Below are 19970 nucleotides of genomic sequence, written 5' to 3' on the forward strand. Positions count from 1 at the left end.
AGCACACATGGGCTATTCTGAGAAGTTAAATCTCTACTAGGTATTTTTTCACAAGATGTCCTTGGTGAAATGCTTTGTTCAGTGGCTCCTAGCCCAGCATGATTTTCACAGGAATGGCAAAAGTCAATTTGCTGCCCCAGAGCAGTTTCCTGGCTGAATTTCAGTAGATCACTCTGGAACATGGAGACATTAAAGCTCTTCAGCAAAATGGTTATGGGATTGTTTTCACATGGGCAAACAAGAATTTTCTCTCAACTAATTCTTGGAAATGCTCAAAGCATTCTAGCTGAAACTTCCAAAAACAATTCAGACTCAGCCAGACATCCAGCCTGAACAACTGAAGTTTGGCAAAGCTGTAAACAACTGGGCTTCATACAAGACTAGATTTTTTAATGAAAAGTGTCAGGCAAACTTGGATAGGGCTTTGTTATCAGCTTGCTCTGCATTATGTGTTCTCTTCTATATCCCAGCCTAACATTTCATTTGTAAATCAATTTCATGCCTGTTATATTTTAGTGTTTTGATATAGCATTTTGTATCTGCTCACATCTATACTTCAAATTTTCATCTATAGTGAATTACCAGTTGATTAGGTATATTTTACCAGTAGTAAAGCAAACCTTTAAACTAAGAGAAATCCATAAAATGCCACCATTAAGAGAGTTTCAGGTTATTGCCAAGATAAGAGAAATCTGTCACATGCATAAAAGTATCTCATGGAACACCTTAATTTATACCAGCTTTTTCTTGACTTTAAGGAAGGACTTGCAAAGAAAATTTAAGAGAAATCTACTGAAGAGACTCAAAATGTACCTAATGTTGGTAAGACTGTTTATCAACAAATCTGTCCCCTCCCTTCTGTGTTCTAAAAGAAATAATTTTTAGAGATGCTAAAAATAAAACCAGAGGTTTTATTAAAGAAATTAATATATTTTTGTTTGTAATTCAAAGATCAGAAGGGGTGTCTGTTCTGACTTTCGCTATTTTATTATTGGTGGATTTTGTGGTTTCTTAGAGAATGCATGAAAAAATAACATGATCACAGTCTGTGAGCTGACATACACAGCACATTCTCAGACATGCTCTAAGAAATTTCTTAATATTCTTTATTGCTAAGTTTTTTTTCTGTATTTGACCTGCAAGTGATGGCTATTTTGGCAGCACTCAAAAAAATATGTAAAAATAATATAACGTCTGCAATTTGTGTTTTCCTGCCTGCAATGCTCTATGACAGCATTTTTAAGATGAACCAGTCTGACACTGCCAGACTTTTGTGCAATGTCCTTGGGAATTCTGACCTATTAACTACAGCAGATTTTAAATGCAAGCTGTTTCAGGCAGGCTCGTTTCCATAAAGAAAGTGTTTTGATTTCAGGGGTCACACAGATGAAATGCCACTTGTCAGAGTTAGAAACCAGATGATTCCACTGAACTGCAGGACAGAATTGAGAAGTTTTGCTTTTTTTGAGAAATATGTGGGAGGGGAGCTGCACCAAAGAAGAGAAAATGAATCCAGTATAACACAACAGTACCTACACCAGGTATTTCTTGAACTGTCAAAGACTACATAATCTAATATCATCACCTGACACAGAAAACTGAGGTTCACTGCTTTCTTCACAGTGGAGTGACACTATTATTTATTTGTATTGATAGGTATGTTTTTCAGTGGTGGCTTTGTGCTTGTATAAATTCTCTCTCTGCAGAGAAATGGGAATGTGAGGTTAATACCAATATCCTCCAGCCATAAATCAGGTCCCACAGTCCCTAGAGAAGGGCTAGGACACCTTCACACCACCTCTAGGGGCTCAAGGGTGTGCTTTTCTCAGCTCCTGGTGCTACAGCTGTGCACCCATCCTGCTGCTTGCCTCTTGTGAATTCCCACCACAGGGGAACTGGAAGCAGAGCAGTCTGATTAGAGCCTGCAGCTGAAATTATGCTGGGCAATTTCTTCTAGTAAACAATTCATTCTGCCTAAAAGAATGGGTTTGAGTGCTCTGGAGCAGATTTGGGTCAAATTCAGCATAAAGTTGAAAAGAAACAAGAAATGAAATGGATTATTTGAACTGCAGAAGCAGTTTTTTTTTTTCCCATTTTTGTTATTTTTTCCCCACACTTTCTGACAAGAACTCAGACATACTATGGGAGGGAAGTACAATAATTTTAAGAAACTTATTTTTCTTCTTTCTTTTACCAAAAGTCCAAATTTTCTGACAAATACCAGCAGTGTCTTAAGTTCTTACAATAGAGAAACTGTCTGCAGGACTCAGAAATGGGTATTTGAACAAAAATGTGTGAATTTTGGGTCACAAGGAGTTAACCAACTCTATCACTTTGGTTGTAGTTTTGGGTCTTCCCAAGTGTTAGTTCTTGCTCCAGTGAATATTTAAATATTTCACACAAAGTTGACTTTTTTCCTGCAAAGTGAAACAGTCAAAGTATTTTCCTGAGACATGATTTAATATCTATACTGTAGTAAAAAGGTACAGTAACCTTTTCCTTTTTGGGTTGTTTTGGTTGGTTTTTTTTCATGGTTCCAAACTCCCACTTGTCTTCCTGTTCCTTAAATTTTGATAGAAGTAATAAAAGCATATAAGCATAAATAAAAGCATAATAAAAGCAGTATTTTTAAGGTTAGTAAGATATTAAATCCAAACAAAAGCTAATGGATCTCACTGCAAATCCTAAAAAAAAGCCAACCAAACAAAAAACCGACCAACCAACCAAACAAAAAAAAAAAAAAAACCCAAACCCAGAAAACAAAGCAAAGCATTCCTTTGTTTTTCTTTTTTTAATTGGGCCATCAATCAAAAAAGTAAAGATTTATAATATTTAATTTTCCTGAGAATTTCTCTGAAGGACTGATTGAGCAATGCCTCCTTCTCACTTTTGTCTCTCTCTCTTACATGTTGATTGCTTACCTGCCCTTCAGCTTCTTCTTTCTAAGAGATATGGATGTTCAAGGACAGAACTGGGAGCACTGTAAATGTTTTTGTTTTTCTCAGGGAGGAAAACAGTCCTGCATTTGTGAAAAGTTCCTTTTGTGGGTGGATCACAACAGTATTACTGAGTGTTTGATTATGATCTGAAAACCCATATGGACCAAGAAATCAAAGCCTGTTTGCTAGGAAATTATACATTAAGACAGACAAAATAACTTTTATATTGTCTATAGTAACAAATATAACTAAATTAAAAATACAAGGTGACAACTAATGTAAAATGTAAAATGTCAGTTGACATACTGCAGATCTGTATATGCAAAATTATTTTTATTCCCAGGCTCAGGTGCCTATTTTCATAGGATGTGGGAGAAGGAAGGAAGAGAAAGAAGAGAAGCTGTTGCAGCATTCACAGATGAGATGACTGATGGGCTCCCCCTGCCCTGTGTCTGCTGTCCTCTACAAGTGCCCAGTGGATAATTGCACACTTGCAGACTTGCACTGTGATGCAGGTACAGCCACATTTTCAGCCTAAGGGAGCCTTGAGACACAGTTGATGTTGGGGTGAACTGAAATGTTATCTGTCAGCTGTAGCTGTCAGCACAAATATTGGAGGGATAGCAGCTGCATCATGCCACAAGCTGGGGAGTGGAGCAGCCTCAGCTCCAAAATAGATTTTAGAGTCAGACAAGAGTTCTCTTTTAATGAACTCCAGTAATAGTCAAGGACCATTTATTTTCTAAGTCAATTGAGCCAATTGATAATGCTACTGCTTTTACAATGTTATAAACAAATGTTTATATGCAAGTAAACATATGATGCAAGTAAAGAAGAGCTATTTAGAAAAGGATGTATTGACAAGTATGTTACTAAACCTTTAACATGTAATTTTCTCTACTAATTGTTTTCTGCTTCTCTAGCTTTAAATTTGCCCTCACCATTTTATTCTGTAAGTTCTGATACAGCAATAAAACTGATATGTCAATAAAAAATCTTAACCATGTTTCTCAGCTGGAAGAAAAATATTCACTTAATACTGCTTCTGTAGGATTCATTCCTCCTTTTCAGATAATTTAATTAGAAAGATACTAAGTTATCCTGAAGGTATTTATTAAAGAATAGCATCTTAAACTCTTTTTGGATTGTCATTAAAGAAAATAATAATCAGCAGTGGTCTCTTCAGGATCTTGAATTCCAAGATAAATGTAATAAAGTGTGTGGCAGTGTGTAAACTTACACAACAGCAGAATATTGCTCCTGATTTTTGAGCTGCTGCTAATGAAGTACAAGCAGACAGGGAACAGTTGCCATGAGTCAGTAAATGTGGATGTTCCTGGACAGAGGCCAGAGGGGCTCAGACACACAGAGATGAGATGTATATGCATCCTTTGGAGGAAATACACTAAGTTGTTTTGAAGCATCTTAAGCTGCCTGATCCAAGGAATAACCAAATGACCACCCTGAAAGGAGATTATTACCTCTTGGTTTCTCAGGGCCCCCTGTTTTTACATCAGGAAAACAGCAATGAAGTAAGCTGTGCAGGGAAGCTTAGAGATCAGATATTAGGTTCAGCCATGACACAGTAGGTTCAAAACCCTGAGGGCTTAACTTTGTTCTTTCACTATGAAAAGAAGACAAAACAATCCCACAAAAAACCCCACCAATCCCATACCCCTCAATTAAAAAAAAAACAACAAAAACAAACAACCCAACAACAGCAACAGCAAGAACACACCAACCAACCAACAACTAACCAAAAAAGCCTCCCTGATGTGCTACAATTTGCTGTGAGACTTTAAACAGACATTTTGAGCTCATATTCTGCTGTAGTATGGTATGAGTTTTTGGTAAGAGAACGGGTGTTAGCACTGTGCACATGGGGAGAAGCTCCACTCTCCACAACGATGAAGCATTTGCTGAAATGCTGTTATTTTTCAGTACGTGGTACATATGCAACTTCCTTTCCTTTTTGGAACATTCTACATGTAGTCAATGTGGGTCAACAACCTGGCATTTTTAAGTGAAATTAACTAGGATCATTTAAAATAAACTACTGGTTTCTTTTCCTTTCCACACCTTTCTTGCATCTGAATATAACTACCCCACAAGGCTGATTTTATCACTATTTTTTTGGTAGGTGTCTTTTCCTTATCTTCCCTCAACCCCTCCCTGTGTCATTCCCCAAAAGGGGGCTACAGCTTTCACTCCTCCCCAGCAGAGCAGGACATGCAGACCATCTTTCTGTGCAGGTAAACCCAGAATGTGGGTGACTGCTTGGACTTCCATGTAGGAGAATAATTTGTAAGGATAGTGCAGAAGGCAATCTTTCCCAATGGATAACAGCTCTACTGATTGCAGAGAAGTGGAGACAGCCTTGCCTGCCCAGTGAGGATGGGTGTGATAAAAGAGTGGGGTCAGCTGGCCATAAGGTGAGTTGGAGTTGGAGACTGAGAGTCTGCTGCAGTTTGGCATGGAGCCTGCTGGCTGTGCTGTGAGGATGAAGGGATATGCAGTTTTGTAAGGGACAGACAAGGTAAGAAGATGTTTAAGAGAAAAATAGGGTTAGGCAGCCAGGTAAGGGACAGGTTGAGGTTTAGCCAGTCATGCAGAAGGAAGAGGGAAACTTGAAGAGAGGAGTCAGTGTTGTGTGGAGCTGCCTGTAAGAAAAGGAGTCAGAGTGGCCTGAAAGAAGGCATGAAAAGGCTTTAATAAAGGACTGGTGATGATGCAGTCCAACTTGACATAATTGCTACATTTCCACATTTTGCACCTTTTTCAGGAGAACCTTCACAATAAAAACCTGAGCTCCCTTTCATGAAAACCAAGGAAGGGTCATTTATTACCCCATTCTCTCCCCAGTCTGAGAGGCTCACAACTAAACTAAGAGGTTATTTCCAGAGCTCCTGCTTTGACCTGGGCTGGTTTTGAGGCCACCTGTGCAGTTGTCACTGCTGTTCCACCACAACTGGGCACAGTGTGGCACACCCACGCTGCCCTTGGCCATGTTTCAGCAGCTGTGGCCTCTTCTGAGCAATGGGTAAATGGTGTAAGGGTGAGACTCTGCCCTGCTCCCAAACTCACTGCCCCTTCTGCCTCCTGGAATTCCCAACCACACAGATGCAAAATCTTGAGAAAATCTTCTACAGTTGTTTTTCACAGCACCTGATTATCTAGATATCAGAGACTTCAACTTCCTTGAAGACATCAGAACTGTTTTATTTTTTTTCCTAATTTTCTCTGGTTTTAATTAAAGCTGAGCATCATGTAATGGCAATTTAATTCCTTGGTAAGTCCTTATGAAAAATCCCAGTTATCAAGAGTCACCTGAGCTGCCATCCTTGCTTTATCAGAGCAGGTATGACTGGAGACACTGGTTACCTGCTGAGCTTGCCAAGAGACAGGCAGCAGCACAGGACATTTCTGTTTTCCAGGTGCTCCTCTTCCTCCCTTCCCACAGCCTCATAGTGGCTCCAGAGCTGCCAAACTCCAGCTAATTTGGGCAGTCATGTTCAGCTCACCCCTTCTCTCAAAGATTCTTTTTCCTTCAGGATTATTTTTTTCCCAGCAGTCTCCTTGTACTAGAGAGCTTGTCCTCCCAAAATAACAACAAGCTGACAGCACCCTCTTTGCCCTGTGCATTGCTTCTGGTACAACTGAACCTGAGAGATTTTGATTTTCCTGAAACATCTTAGTATTGACATTGGTCCCTATTCTGGTATAGTTTTGTTCTTGAACCTTACTGGTCACATCCCTGGTCCTCCTCCTCCCTTCTTCTTGCTGTGCTTTACCAGTATGGTTGATTAATTGTGTCCTGCAACTCAGGGCACAGCTAAGCTTCCCTCTGGGGAGCTCCTCTAAAAATACATATTCTTGTCAGGCAGGCTAATTCAACTTCTATTCCTACTTCTCCCTGCAGAATCTGGTTTCCAAGGAGGGCTATTTAAGTCTTCTTATTCAAAGCTGTTGACGTGATGTTCAATACTGCAACATCTCAGAGTGTCAGAGTCACTACTCTGTTTATTCTTGTAACATTGCAGGTTGCTATTAACAGTGGAAAAGTAACTTGCTGAGAGTCACAGAGGGAGTCACCCATGTGAAAGTCAGCAATTTAAGCAGCATTCCCCCTCCTTGGTATGACAACTATCACCTCACATTTTAATGCTAACATTATTTTAAACAACAAAATTCAAACATGACATTAATATTTTGGAGCGAGAACCTGAGTTTAGCGAAGCATTTCTGGTGAATAAGGAATCTGAGATGTCCTGCTACTCTTACAGCCCTGCAGTTCAATCACACTCTTGCAGTCTGAGTTAGACTTTGTTTACACAACTAGTGCTGGTGGTAACTAAATTAACCCTCCTTGCGTGCAATTGTGCTTGCCTTATTTCTAGGCACTCACTGCTACCCTGGAGGGAATTTTGGAGCTCACACCAACAGCCTATAGAACTGTTCCATTCTACTTATTCCTTAAAAAACTGCTACAAACTGTTATGTTGAGAGTATTCACTGAACACTTTTCTAGATTATTCAGTTTATTTCTGTTTATTTTCCTAGGCTTCTTTTGTGCTAAGCTAAGGAGAAATTCATTACAGTGTCTACAGCTCTCACATATTTCTCTCACTCCATTAGTTCTCAGAGAGCTGTAGTGATAAAGGTTGTGTGGCTGGTAGTGATACTGAACAGGGGCTAGCAACTTATATCACTGCAGGGAGTTTGTTTTCTTGGAATGAGGCAGCTGTGTCACTATCACAGAGAGGGCTCTGAACAGTTCCTCCTGGGCCCCCAAGTACCACAGCACTACAATCCTGTTGTGTAAGCTCTGTAAATTTTCATTTGCAAATAGATGGAATTCTGTACACTTACACTGCACCTCCTCTACCTTTCTAATAAAAAGCTGTTCCAAAATAATTTGGGGTTTTAGAACACATTCTCTGAAAGAAAAGGAAAATCAATTTAGGTTTTTTTTTCTCCAACCCACTAGCTACTTTTGAAACCCCTGCCCAGAGGATACAAGGGAGTATAGTTAAAGATGTTTACCTGGAAATTCATGGTTAAGAGGTTTAGAGTTCAGCTTTAAAACATTCAGCTTCCTGAGCTCCTGCTACAGCCATTCCTGTCTGTTCTGGTGTCTTCCAAAGCATGAACTCTTCTTCCTAAATCTCACTACCTTTCTAGTTAACTTAACCCCACTGAAGCTTATGGCAGTTTTTTTAATTAAAAAGGGTGTATGAGTGTGTGTGTGCAAGACACTCCAGTTCCTCTGCAGCAAGTGCTGAGTTTGCCCTAGACAAGTACAATGGGATCTGAGACCTCTGTACACCACCATGAGAATTCCCTCTCCTTTTTCCTTCCATAGGTACAGATGATGACAATATTCTAGTTAAAGTTCCAGTTTTAGGAACATTATTTATCTAAAGAGAAAGTTAACTGTCTTCAGTGGTTATTCTTAGTAGGTATAAGAAATCCTATTTGAGAAGACTGAGTGCCACAAGGCCTCTGCTTTGTCCTTGTTTCATGCTACAGTAGTCACTAACAGGTAAATTTAGATGCTTCCACAAGTTGGGCTTTTTAAACTAGCCTAAGCTAGTCTCAGGTTGACCAGAACTCCATCTAGGAATCCTGTTTGCCATATGTGCATCATGTTCTGCTCCTGATTAGGATACAATTGGGAAGAGATGTTCAGTGAGAAAAGGAAATTCAGCAGTGGAAACAATCTCCAGAGTTTCCTTCCTCAAAAGCAGCATCTCTGTTATCCTTCCTTGCATACTTATTTTCTTACTACTTACATTCTCAATCCTAGACTTGCAGCTTATTGAACTACCTGGATGGAATATACTTAATGTTTTTTGGAATTGTCTTTGTAGAAAGATGGCACCTCAATGCTGCCTAATTCTAAATGTTTGGCTTTCAAACAGAATGTAGCAGGCGGAAGGAAGAGGGTGTGTACTCTGAAAGCTGGAGTAAACTAAGATAAAACATTGCATACAAGATTTTTTTGTCCTTATTATTCTTATTTTAGAACATAACACATCAGACATTAAAAAAAAATTCAAGCAAAAAACCCCACTACAGGCGGGTTTTCTGCAATTTTGAAAGTGCCAAAGAGCTGTGATTTGTTACTATCACCCAAATCCTAAGGAATCTTTTATTCAGTGTATTATATATTTTGATACACTGATTGTCATTTCTTGCAAAATATTCCATAGCCAGCCATGTCCAAAACTTTGTGATCCAAAGATCACAAAGATGAGAGACCTTAGAATATCTATAAATGAAAAATACCCAAGATATACGAAAATAATCAAAGCCCTGAGCAATCTGATCGGACTCTGGAGATAGCCCTGCTTGGAGGGAGACTGGATGATTTCTGCCAGTTCCTTCCACCTGAATTATGGTTCTGTAAATAAGTGGCACCCCTCATGCAGAGGATATGCTGCTGTGACCCTGCCTTTTACTGCTGGCACTCTGATGCCTTTTGTGCCTTGGATTCCAGCCTTGTCTCGTGCCACTGGAAGCAGCAGGGGTTCCCACAGCTCCAGCTGCCTCAGGACACGAGGCTCCCTGGCACTCAGGAGCTGCTGCCATGTGTGTCCCTCTGTGCACAGGGACATCTTGTCCTGCACTATGTTTGACATGCCTGAGGACATCCAGCACGGCATCATTCCCTTCCTGCCATCTCCCAGAGTCAAAAACTGGAATGTATCGTTTTCCTTAAAGTATTTTATCAGACTGAGGAACTGAAATCCTTACCTACTGGAATAAAATGTATACTTCATTACAGAAGTCCTTGTTGAAAAATAAAAAGAGAAATAACATGCTATAGAAGAACTACTGTAGCCTTTACCTTAAAAGTTAGATCCAAGAGGCTTTGCAATTACAGAGGGTGAGACAAGTGAGATTTTTGGGATAACTATGAATGACAGTCACAGGAACTGAATAACCTCAGGATGAGAAATATACGCTCAATTAAATTTTAGTCAGCCCTGCACTAAACCAGTCATCATTAACCATGTGTTCTTTTCCTATTTTTTATTTATGCCCTTGCTTATAGCTTTTAAAGGGTTATTTTTTGAACAATCTGGATTATATATTTTAAAAGTAAGGATGTTATTTGAGACACATAACTAGATAGTGTGAGATTTTATGAATACCCTTTCTACTATGCTCACCAGTCTGAACTTGAGGATAAATTGTGTATGTTTTTTTCAGTGTATATTTGTTGTCACAGTAACTGCAGTTTTCCCAATAAATGGAAATTGCATCGTTTCCTTAGCATTCAGGTTATTGCACTGAAATAGCACCATGAACTCACCATTAATTCTCCCTTCCTGTTGTCAGCTCAGATCTCATCTAGTTACAGGAGCAGGCACTAAAACAGGTTAGTTTAGATTTGTGCACATTAGAAAGCTGAAGCAAGTCTGCTTAGCTGCATTACATCCTATGACTCATGCCTGTGTGGGAAAGACCTTATTTTCACAGAGATCTCTTAGATAAACAAGGCAAGTTGGCAGCAATTCCATCACACTGATGCAAGCAGTCTCTGCTTTCTGTTGCATTCATTTGCTTTATATTTTCTGAAAAACGCAAGCAGGCTGATAAACTTTAATGAGAATTCTTCTACCAAGGACACATGACCTTTCATTTTCAATTGTTTTTTTTTTTTTTTTTTTTATAATAGGAGCAGCCTTAAAACCAGTTTCTAAAAAAAACCACCCTATTCTGTTACTGCAATAAAATCAATTTTTTATCAGTTGGGTTTTTTTTTAAGTTTGTTAACGAAGCTGTAGCTCTTGCTGTCGAAAACCATAGCACACTAGTCAGTGAGATACCTCCCTCCCTCAAACATACAAGCCTCTAAATACTGTGGACTTCAGATAGAAAATGGATTTATATTCCAATATATCACTTCTACATATGTGCTGGAGCAGACTTTTGAACAGCATAAATCACATAACATTACACTCTTTGTCACCATTTCCCCAGAAAGGAAAAGTGAAGAAAGTAACCATGATTGTATAACAGAGCTCTAAAAGTGTATGAATCAAACTGGACAAATTTATTGCAAATTCATCAAAGTTTCTGCTCTTGTTTTGAACCCCCACCAGTTTATATCAGAATGACTTTGGCTACATCTTAGATCATTAAGATTTTAATTGTCGTTTTATCAGCTCTGAAATGACGCTCACTTGGACAAAGTGCAGCGATCTTTCAGATTCACACCCCCCTTTGCTCTGTCAGCACACAGCAAGCAGAGGGGTTGTCCATTTAAGGGAAAAAGTACAAGCTCCAGCCTATTTCCCTCTGCTTTGGATGTTTGTCCCACTCCTTCAGCAAAGCATTCTGTTGTGCCAAAAAACATTTCCTTCCTTGCAAAAGTCATGTGCACATGCACACACGTCCTCCCGTTTCTGGTGAAGGTTTAATTAAGATTTGAATTGTCTTTTCTCTGTATTTCTGAGTGTGTAAAACTGTGAAGGATGCTGTGTAATCTTGCAGATCACCTTTAAAGATACAGTTTGTATGCTTTACTTGTGGAAAAGATTTAGTGATGGTCTAGACAAAGCAGAACAAGAATCACAGGGCAAAGCCAACTTGAATTAAAAAAAAAAAGCACAGCTGTCCCAACTTAGGAAGACTTTCTATTTGCACTCATATCAGTACTTATTTTACTATGATGCTGAAAATAAAAAGTAATATAGAAATTATCTGCAGAAGCAGGAGGAGTAGGTGCAAAGACCCAAAATAAAACGGAAAATCTAATCAAGTGTCCTGAAATGCAGGATTTTCACAAATACATGAGGCATCACACATTTTCAACATGATCAGAGACTCTCACTGTCCCTCCTGAGCAGGACACAAGCACAATTGTTTCTGCCCTTCACCTCAAAGCATAACTACAGGACCATGTTACAAGTTCTAGTGTCAATAGCTTGGTACAAAAACTGGCTACTAAGTAGAAAAAGAGAGGTTAAAAAAAAATCTTAATAGTTCATGAATTGGTTGTTTTCTCAGTTATCCAATATGTTCCAAAAAGAAGAAAAGCCTGTAGTCCCCAAATAATTACCAATACTCTGTATAAAATAAGGAAACAACTTTCTGTAGAAAACAATGAGAGAAAGGAAAACAGAAAAGGCTAAAAATGAAAACTACCACAATAAGATGATGAAGCTGAAAAGTTTAGACATATGGGCTTCTTGTAAAGAAGTATTTAAACATCTCTATACAGTAGAATATCCTTATTTATCTTTCTAGCTTGCAGTTCTTATCCTAGGTTTTTTATACTAAACATTTTGGTGAAATAGGAAGTATGAATAGATGGAATTTCTTCTAATTTGTTATGTTGTTTCATCTGGCTTCTTCACCAACATTCACTTTATTTCTCCAATGGCCATTTTAGATATGTAGAAGGACAAAACCCCTGCCCCAACTTCAGTTTATACATTTAAATAAAATGCAACCTGCAATGACAGAGCTTGAGAAAGGAAGGAAAGAAACAGGAAATTAGAGGAAAAGTAAATTATCTCTTAAAAAAAAAATATTTGAACAGGAATAGAGATGATCCGTTTCATTAAATGATCCTGAGGGGACTGGAAATTTATCCGCTAATTCCTGACTACTAAAACCTGATGTTATTAAATTCAAAGGAAACCTCACTCTGCATTCAGTGGCATAAACCTGACCTTTGACTGGCACAGCTCTGAGGCACATTCTTATTTTCTGCCTGGGGTACCTGAACTGAGTTAGATAAGATTACCAAAGCCTTAAATTAAGCATGTGTGGAATCTCTTCCAACAGAAATGTCCTGTATCAGGAGGAGTTTCACTGATACAGCTCTATCAGCCAGAAGCTTTTATTATGGAAATGGATATAGTGGTGCAATTGTAACCCAGAGGAGCAAAACAGAGATTTCCTATATGCTGATGCTTAGGCTGCCTGCAGGAAGCACATCTGTTTCTTCAGGAATGCCACTTTGGCTGACACAGTTCTGTTAACATTAATGTTTACTCTGTCCATGTGTGTCAGGTGTGACAGTGAGCAGCACTACAGAAGACTCAGATGTGGTGAGGTAACATCAAGCTCACTGAAGCCAGGAGCACAAAGGATGTACAAGCAAGCACCAGAGCCAAAGGTCAACAGGCCAGATATGAGCAGAGGAGCTCAGGGAAATCAAGGCATGTGTAAGCAGGGACAGACAGTGCTGAGCTTTGAAGATGGATTTCAAGTCTTTGAATTTGGTGTTAAAAACAATCAGATCCTCTGTAAAGAAATTAAATGACTGAGGTGACGAAAAGAGTCAGTTAAGATGGTGACTTTAGCCAGGGCTAGATCATCTAAAATTATAACAAAATTATGATAACAATTAAATAATATATAATAACTATAACCATGAAAATATTATAATAAAATCAAAAAAGTCACCAACAGAGTCTGGAAACGAATTCAGATTGGAAGAAGTCTTTAGAACCATGATAGGCACCACAGTTATGTAAATATAAATAAAATCAAAATTCTGAAAAAGGAGAGAAATAAATGGGTATCTTATGTCTGTCTACTTGTCTTCCACAAAAATCACTACAATGGAGTGTATCACCAAAAAGTAAAAGACTTTTCAATTTGATATAGAATTGACCTTGGTTTCACTGTAGTCATTAGAACTGGCTATCTTTCAAATATGAAACCATCTGTTGAATAGCCACATTATATATTCCACAGATTTGATTGGAAAATCCCAGAGCCTTTTTTGTGGACACCTGTTGAAAAGAGTAATTTTAGCCTCCTCCTCCATTTTGAAGTGGAAAGGAAGACAGATGTACGTAAAATCACAGCTCCATGTGTTAGACTTTGAAGTTGCTGTTAGACTGTTCAAATGTCACTTCCTTTGACAGTTATCAGGCTAATAATTTGCCTTCTGGTTTAAAAAACTTTGCTAAAAGTGAATTGTGCAAAAAAGGGGAAGTTGTATAACCACTCATTACACTGAGCAACAACTAAAAACCAAAAATATTACCATAGCATTTTCACAGATTTTGCCATCTCTGTATTTTCAGAAGATCAAATTTGTCATTTCTCCACAATTTAATTTGCCAGATATTTCATTAAAGAGAAGAAACAGTAATTTTCACTCTAATGTCAAGATGATAAAGATATATTGTCTTAGTTTCATTTTCCACTGTGTAGCCTTCTTATTAAAAAATAACTTTCTCAGGGTATGTCCTTATTAAAAAGTAGTTCCAAAGTTTCCTTTTGAGACTTAGATTTGGGATACCACAATGCTTTAGTAATTCCACAATAATGATTATCACATTAAATGATAGCTGCCAAAATGTGTTTGTTTAGTGCTTTAGTGTGCCCCTTTCCAAGTAAATAAAATGCACGGTATGACTTTTTGCTTTTAAGAATTTTCTTTCATCCTAATACTTTATCATTTCACAGGCAGTTACATTCTCAGTCACCAAGTACAAGTTGCTTCAGAATATTTTAATTCCATCCAAACCATCCACTACTAAGATGTGGTATTGATGTCATTTTTGTAGTATGAAGGGATGAAACTAGAATTATTTAGCTAAAGCAAGACATTCTCATCTCCCTGGGGCAGTCTCAGAGTCCACAGACTAAGTGTCAAACACCACAGACAGTCAGCTCATTCCTTCTTTAGGACAAATATTTTTCATCTGAGACAATTCTACATAAATCTGTGAACAGGGTTTTAGCACAGGGTAAGTGCATTCTTTAAATCTCTGCCTTCATAACTGAATTCATATTGCATATGAACTTATAATCAGCATAAAAATTCATGAGTACTAGATTTCTTTTGTTTGCAGAAAACAGCTTTAAAAGAAGTGGCAGGGAGAAGTGGAATTCATTCTCCAATTGATCAAACAGCTTTTGTCAGTTAAGACAAATAAATCACACTAAGCAGTCCCTCTCCTAAATTACAAGACCACTATGGGGCAATATGCATTTCCAGCAACAAACAGGCTTCCATCCTGCTGTCAGGGTAAAACATCTCAGAACTGGTTTCTCATTTATTTCACTAAAAGAAAAATACACTTTAACAACAATGACCCAGCTCAAGCACACAGGTACAATGAACATGAGGTCAGTCCTTAGGATGGTGCTGCTAATCAAAGCAGCAGAGATTAATATTCATTCTGTGTAAATAACCAAGAGCAGTTGTCACAAAGGTAGCATGAAAGGCACCAGGTGTGTCCTAAAAGTTAGCAAGGAAACAAAAAGTAAAAATGCTCTGGGCCACAAAGTATTTGGTTACTCCTGTTACTGAATGGCTGTTTCCTTTTATTTATCACACAGTTTGTGACTGTTTGTAATAGCTGCTGGACTGTCACTGGTCAGAGATGACATGTATTCTATTATTAAATGTTGATTTGTCTTCTGTCTGCATGTAAGTAGATATAAACAAGATACATGTCAAAATCTGTGCACATTTTTTCATATTACTACAAGCTACTTCATCATGTTTGTTCTCAGGACCGCAAAAGTTATTTAAGCAATGCTTTTTTATCATGAAAACATTAAAAAAAACCCCTCTAAGGCTTTTATTCCAGCTTTCATCTATTGACATTTCCAAATAATTCAGAAGGTTGTTCATTGGACAATTAGATATTAAGAAAAATTTGTAAAAAAGACGCTAGAAAATAAAGGTTCTTGTAAAAAAAAAAAAAAAAAGATGGAGTGGTTAACTCAGTCTTACCTGTCAGCAACACAGACCTAGGGATATATCCTTTAGACTTGCAAGATCACAGTAGCCCTTCCCACAGCACTACCACAGGAGTAGAGTGATCCAGCTGAGGAGAGTACAAATATAGAAGCTTTTCCCACTTTTCTGGGTCTACCAGCAGTTGAAGTAAGGAAGGAAAAAGGTGGAGAACAGGAGACCGGAGCTGCTTCTCGCAGAAATCCCAGGCAGGAGAAGTAGGAGGTATACTCTGTCTGTGTCTCACCCAGACTTTTGTTTAAAAGTTTTTTCAACTGTTGCTAGGTGGTGTTAGGCTTTGGCAGTTTAGTTCTCAGATTGTATTTCCCCTCTTCTGGTCTCTTCACACAGTGTTACAGCAATGACTTTGTTGAGCTCAGCTCGCTTGTGCTATATTTAACCAGTGTTCTCAGCAAGTCAAGCCTGTCAACAGCTGAGAAGTTTGGAGCAGGCTTTGCTGAGTTCCTCAGCTGCTGAATTATCAGTGGATGTTGCACTGCACAGCCCAGCTACTACATTCACTGAAAGATTGTGGGGAAACTGTCAAACCCTTTTAAGGGCTTCCAGTGACTTCACAGGAGTAATTACTATTTAAAGCACTAAGTACAAGATGTGTGTTTAGGCATATATTTTAGACTGCTAGAGAAAGGATACTTGTGTTCACTGCAGATGAGTTCAATTATTTATACAGTGAGAATTTTCCTAGGACAAGTAGGAAGTTTATAATTTGAAAGGTATGCACTTCACTTGAGGAAAAATTACACGTGGGAAGAACTTTTTGCAGCATAATTTCTTACAGAGTTTAAACATACTAAGATGACATGGAGAAATTAATGAAAGGCTTAGGGTGGAAAGTTTTCACTGTGATATTTATTCCAAAGACAACCTTTTTCTCCCAGACCAAGAGCTTCCTGCAGTTATTCCTACACTGTCTCTCAGTGAAGAAAAGAAAGCCACACAAATCAAATTTGGTTTGATAGGAGTGTTAGGAACACTTTACTCCAGGGATGTATGTATTCTGATGTATCCACACTTGCTTCTGGATCTAATTACTGCTCCTAATTCTAAGCCATAAGTCTCTCAATCAACAGACCAGCAGTAACAGTGGACAGCTTTCAGTCCACAAACTGTCATGATACCAAGACTCAAAGATGTTGCAGATCTGAAATAAGGTTCTACCATCTCATGGCAGCCTCTGTAAACGTCTCTGGCAAGGCAAATTCCCTACCCAAACAGCTCTGTGCTCATCTGAGCAACACTTCAGAGTTTAATGCAGAAAGAGCTTCCTTTGGAAAGCTTTTCTCTAGGGATGATTTGTGATATTGATCTAGGGTTGGATGAAGAGGCAGGGAAGAAAGAAGACAGAAAAGAAAAAAGGCAAAATGATGCTAAAGAATTTGCTTGTTGACACTTATATATGAGGACACACCAACCTTACAGAGCAAAAAAAAAGATTGAGACAGGTCATAACAGTACCCTGCAGTGATGCTGGGTCTGCTGCAAGCAGTGGGATGGGGAGTGAAAAGGTATCACACTGTGGCAAGTTCAGCATGCAGGAACATAATTGGCCACAGGGATATGAGGCACCAGAGGGTGAGTACAAGCCCTTATGGGAAGCAGCTGTGGGATTAGCTGTAGCCTGGTGCTCTAACTCTGTCTCTGGAATGACTTCTGCTTGATCTGTGTCATTATCTAAACAAGCAAGGAACAATGAAAACATATTTTCATTCCCAAGTTGCTCATAAAGACAAAATGAAGTAAATATTAGGTATTATGTCAAGCAACTGATATTTAGACATTGATGACACATTTATGAAAGCCCCAAACGCTTCCATCATGTCAAATATATTTTGTTTTGGAGACCAAGCAATAATCACTAATTTCCATTTGCATTTCAATATTTTACTTGGACAGAATAGTTAGAATGTATAAAAATGAGAAAACTTTTGCTTTTCAGAAACATTTATATGGAAAATTATTTTAGAGACACAAAATATATTGGCATAAAGTTTGTTGGTATATGCTTCCACTTTGAACTGAAGTGAGATACAGATATCCACACTCTAAAAAGAATCTCCAACTTAGTTCCCTCATATAAAATTTAGGTGCTCCAACCAGATGAGTAACTTTCTGACTATTCTGGCTTTAAATTCTTGCTCAAAGTGCAGCATTAACAGTACATTATTCATTCAAGTACAATAAATCAGGCAAGCAAAACAATTAACTTGGCTTATAGATCTCAGAAAAAACCAAACAACTCTCAACATTTCTCTCCCATTAGTTACTGGCACAATCACTGAGTGGAAAACAATGCAACTTCTTAGGAGGCATTCTCTGCTGCCAGCCCTTGTGGGTGGGATTCAATAGTGACCTGCTGGTGCAAGTCTGCTTATTCTTGTACACTTGCAAATTCACTCCCCAGCTGTGCACCATAGATATAAGCCTCTAACACCAGGAGAATTTCAGAAAAAAATTTAGGCAAAATAGAATAGATTAGGTTCTAAAGTGAGTCAGAGAAAATATAAAGACTGTATGGGAAAGGGTGTAATATATCATCAATACTGGAAGTGGAGTTTTTAACTTTGTGCAGTATGAAAATGGTTCTCATCTAAGTTTTTCCCCTACTGAATGACGGAAAAAATAATTATAAATAGACAGGTTGTGGAGGGTGGGGAATAAAAGGAAGAGCAAAACAATGAAAGAGATATTTTAGTTTGGCATCCTACATTAGGTCCTAATGTTAATAAAGAGCATGATCCAAAGTCTTAGCAACATCCTCCAACTAAGTCTAAAAAGCTGCTTCCTTATAATTTCTGATAATTATGTTACCTTTTAGCAAGTCACGAAAATAGCGCAGCCCAAAGTAAATAATTCTAAGAAAATTTGTAATGGAAGACAAATATCTCAGTATTATTTCAACCAAACCACCAAAGGCCACAGCAATGCAAAAAAGGGGAACAAAATGTGGCACTAGAGAGAGAAAAAGAGCAGCAGTAGGATCTGTTGCCATTTTCAAAGATAATGTTGATCACAAAAACAGATGAGGGACTGTCATTGTTCACACAGTCATAATTCTTTGTACTTACATTGCTAGAAAATGAAAGAAAATTTTTTATGATATGAACTGTTCTAGAGAAATTCCAGGCTTGAGGCAGAAATTACTAGCAGAAAATCTATGGTTTTTTATAGAGAAGATCAAAACAGATGTCTTCTTCTGACCTTACCAGTTTCTCTTGACCTTAAAATTTATGCCTGTAAATAAGATTTTTCTGGAACACATACAATAGTATTACTATGTAATTTTTCTCTCAGCCATCCATAACTTTGATGTACAAGTATATCTCATTCTCTTAGTCTTAGAGGCATTCAGAGATACAGCTTACTGCCTTTGTCCTTTTCAAATCTTTTACATCAGCCTTGACTGGACCAATATACTGAAAACAAATCTATGTGAATAGACTTAGAGTTTCTTAACTGTATGTCTTGAAGGGCTCTAGTATATGTATAATTCTGTGTGGGCAACCACTGTGAGTTCTTCATTAAGCTGCTCCTTAAAATGCATTGAAGGATGTAATCAATATTTTAGTTCCCAACAAATTATTTCTTCATTTGCTTGAAAGGTAATGCACCACAGTTTTGTGATAACCTGCTTTCATAGTTACTGCTCACTTCCATAAATCTCTATTATTTTAGACTATGCTACTGTTTTTAGCTTTGTTTTGGCTTCACAGTATAACTTGTGCTTCCTTACAGTTTATTGGAAGGGAGGGTGTTGAATCATATTTTGATTAATAAGATCTTGGCTGCACCCCCTCTAATCTGTATTTTGGGAGGAATAGATATTGATTTTTTAAAATTTTTCAGATACTATTGCCACCTTATAAAAACTGATGCTGCTTTTTAGATCTTAGGTCTGCTATATTTTCATCTCAGCACCTGATTTTTTATAGCCAAAGAAAGAAACATATTTCTGCATTTAGTTCATAGATTCAGTTTAGTTGTCTATTTTATAATCCTGCCAAAAACTCCCCAGCACAATCACAAACCTCCAGGAACACTTGGAATGTTGTAGTATTTTCTTTAATAGTTTTGCATGCTTTATCAGTGAAATAAAACCAGAGTGTCTTTTATTTCAATTCTTCATATGCTGTCTTGATCTATACACTGTCTTTAGGAAACATTTTTTGCTTTTTAGGAGTTGTAATCTTAATGAAAAAAATATATTAAAAGGCTTGCCCACTTCAGTTATTTTATATTTATTTTTCCATTGTGCAAAGAAAAATACTGGCATCCCATAAAGTGTCTTCAAG

General features: G+C 37.9%; 1 protein-coding gene across 4 annotated transcripts in view; it reads right to left on the reverse strand.

Annotated features, from left to right (window-relative positions):
* FILIP1 (filamin A interacting protein 1) overlaps positions 1-16147 on the reverse strand; it is a 101959-nt gene extending 85812 nt beyond the window's left edge. For 2 of the 4 annotated variants that reach the window (XM_056487765.1, XM_056487764.1), the window contains exon 1: positions 15658-16147. The gene's annotated coding sequence lies outside the window, so the exon portion shown is untranslated. The remainder of the gene's footprint in view (positions 1-15657) is intronic. The other 2 variants (XM_056487768.1, XM_056487766.1) reach the window with 2 other exon arrangements.
* Positions 16148-19970: the final 3823 nt, after the last annotated feature.

Source organism: Oenanthe melanoleuca, chromosome 3 (assembly GCF_029582105.1).
Source record: "Oenanthe melanoleuca isolate GR-GAL-2019-014 chromosome 3, OMel1.0, whole genome shotgun sequence".
NCBI lineage: Eukaryota > Metazoa > Chordata > Aves > Passeriformes > Muscicapidae > Oenanthe > Oenanthe melanoleuca.